Source organism: Bubalus bubalis, chromosome 24 (genome assembly GCF_019923935.1).
Source record: "Bubalus bubalis isolate 160015118507 breed Murrah chromosome 24, NDDB_SH_1, whole genome shotgun sequence".
Taxonomy (NCBI): Eukaryota; Metazoa; Chordata; class Mammalia; order Artiodactyla; family Bovidae; genus Bubalus; species Bubalus bubalis.
The window spans coordinates 6,212,598-6,215,681 of record NC_059180.1 but is presented as its reverse complement, the minus strand read 5'-3'; the positions used below and the strand labels follow the sequence as shown (position 1 = coordinate 6,215,681).

Here is a 3,084-nt window from a genome sequence, read left to right as displayed (position 1 = left end):
AGAGTCCCTTGGACTGCAAGGAGATCAAACCAGTCAATCCTAAAGAAGTCATCCCTTAATATTCATTGGAAGAACTGATGCTGAAGCTGAAGCTCCAGTACTTTCACCATCTGATGTGAAGAGCCGACTCATTGGAAAAGACCCTGATGCTGGGAAGGATTGAAGGCAAAAGGAAAAAAGAGCAGCAGAAGATGAGATGGTTAGATAGCATCACTGACTCAATGGATATGAGTTTGAACAGACTCTGGGAGATAGTGAAGGAGAGGGAAGCCTGGTGTGCTGCAGTCCATGGGGTAACAAAGAATTGGACAGGACTCAGTGACTGAACAACAACAACGGCCGTTAAAAAGATGGGCAAAGGACTTGGTTAGACATTTCTCCAAAGAAGATATACAAACGGACAATAAGCATATGAAAAGATACCAAGTATCCTTAGCCATTAGGAAATGCGAATCAAAATCACTTTACACCCATTAGGATGGCTATAATTTTTCCAAAAAAGGAAAACTAAATGCCAATGAGGATATGGAGAAATTGGAACCTTAGTACATTGCTGATGGGTATGTAAAATGCAGTAGCCACTGTGGAAAACAGTTTGACAGTTCCTCAAAAAGGTAAATATAGTATTACCATATGACTCAGCAGTTTCACTCATAGGTACAGGCGTACCTCGGAGACATTGTGAGTATGGTTTTGGACCACCAAAATAAAGCGGATATTACAGTAAAGTGAGTCAGACAAAGTTTTTGGTTTCCCAGTGCATATATGAGTTGAAAGAGACAGTGAAAGTTGCTCAGTTGTGTCCGACTCTCTGTGACCCCATGGACTGTAGTTCATGGAATTCTCCAGGCCAGAATACTGGAGTGGGTAGCCTTTCCCTTCTCGAGGACATCTTCCCAACCCAGGGATCAAACCCAGGTCTCCCGCATTACAGGCGGATTCTTTACCAGCTGAGGTGCATATATAAGTTAGGTTTACACTATTTTGTAGTCTATTAGAGTGCAATAGCATTCTTTCTAAAAAGCAATGTATATACTTTAAAAATACTTCACTGCTAAAAATGCTAACCATCATCTCAGCGAGTCATAACCTTTTTGCTGATGGAGGATCTTGCCTCAGGGTTGATGGCTGCTGACTGATCAGGGTGATTGTGGAAGACTGGGGTGGCTATTGCAAATTCTTAAAATAAGACAGTGATGAATTTTGCCACATTGATTGACTCTTCCTTCTACATGTGATTTCCCCACAGCATGCAACTCTGATAGTATTTTACCCAGAGAACTTCTTCCAAAGTGGAGTCAATCCGCTCAAACCCTGCCACTGCTTTATCAGTTGGGTTTATGTAATATTCTAAATCATTTGTTGTCATTTCAACAATCTCCAAACATCTGCACCAGGAGTAGTTTCCATCTTAAGAAACCACTTTCTCTGCTCATCCATGAAAATTGTATCATCTTCAGGCTCCACTTCTAGTTCTCTTACTGTTTCCACCACATCTGCAGTTGCTTCCTCCACTGAAGTCTTTTTTTTTAATTAATTTATTTTAATCGGAAGCTAATTACTTTACAATATTATAGTGGTTTTTGCCATACATTCACATGAATCAGCCATGGGTGTACATGTGTTCCACATCCTGAAGCCCCCTCCCACCTCCCTCCCCATCTCATCCCTCAGGGTCATCCCAGTGCACAGGCCCTGAGCACCCTGTCTCATGCATCACACCTTGACTGGTGATTTGTTTCACATATGATAATATACATGTTTCAATACTATTCTCTCAAATCATCCCACCCTCGCTTTCTCCCACAGAGTCCAAAAGACTGTTCTTTACATCTGTGTCTCTTTTGCTGTCTTGCATACAGGGTCATCGTTACCATCTTTTAAATTCCATATATATGCATTAATATACTGTATTTATGGTGTTTTTCTTTCTGACTTAAAAATATGGAACACTTCACGAATTTGCGTTTCATCCTTGTGCAGGGGCCATAGCTAATCTTCTCTGTATTGCTCCAGTTTTAGTATATGTGCTGCCAGAGCGAGCATTCCATATGTATCTTTTTATTCACTACGTGTGCATGCAAGTTGCTCCAGTCGTGTCCAACTCATTGCAGACCCCATGGACTGTAGCCCATCAGGCTCCTCTGCCCATGGGATTCTCAATGCAAGAATACTGGAGTGGGTTGCCATGCCCTTCTCCAGGGGAATCTTCCTGACTCAGGAGTTGAACCTGTCTCTCCTGTAGCTCCTGCACTGCAGCCAGATTCTTTACCTCTGAGCCACCGGGGAAGCCTTTACTTATTTACTACAATGGAGTGCAAACTGCATTGGAAGCAGGTATTAAAAATAAAAGGATTGAGAATTTCAATTCTTCTCAAAAAGAATTACAGTCCAGTAGTTAGGACTCAGCACTTTCACTGTCAGGGCCTGGGTTCAATCCTTGGTTGGGGAACTAGAATCCTGCAGGCTGTGTGGCCTGGCAGAGAGAATAGTGCCAAGACAGAGGAAGATCAAACACTCTCAGTGCTGCTGTCTTCAAGGAAAACTGTGATTCGCTCACTGTTTCTTCTGACATGACTCCTCTTCTATCTGGTGCTCCAGGCCCAGTGCAGCCAGTCCACGCCTGCTTCCCCGCCACAGCCCAGCGCTGAGCCCCGGAGGGTGGAGGCCTTCATCCACTGAAGTCTTGAACCCCCTTAAAGTCATCTAAGAGAGTTGGAGTCAACTACTCCCAGGCTCCTCTTAATGTTGATATTTTGACCTCTTCTGATAAATCATGAATGTTCTTCATGGCATCTAAAATGGTGAGTCTTTTCCAGAGGGTTTTCAATTGGCTGCCCAGATACATCAGAGGAATCACTACCTCTCGCAGCTATAGCCTTACAAAGCATATTTCCTAAATAATAATATTTTATTACTATATGTAAAATAGTAAGGGACTCTCTGGTGGCCCAGAGGTAAAGAATCCACCTGCCAATACAAAAGACTCAGATTCAATCCCTGGGCTTGGGATATCCCCTGGAGAAGGAAGTGGTAACCCACTCCAGTATTCTTGGTGGGGAAATCCCATGGGCAGAGAAGCCT

The 3,084-nt window shown here is 43.1% G+C and overlaps 1 non-coding gene across 1 annotated transcript; it reads right to left on the bottom strand.

The window, feature by feature from the left end:
• Nucleotides 1-1,938: 1,938 nt before the first annotated feature.
• On the bottom strand, nucleotides 1,939-2,046 carry LOC112581908. The gene has a single exon (XR_003106583.1). It is a non-coding gene; the product is annotated as a U6 spliceosomal RNA (small nuclear RNA).
• Between the last annotated feature and the right edge of the window lie 1,038 nt (nucleotides 2,047-3,084).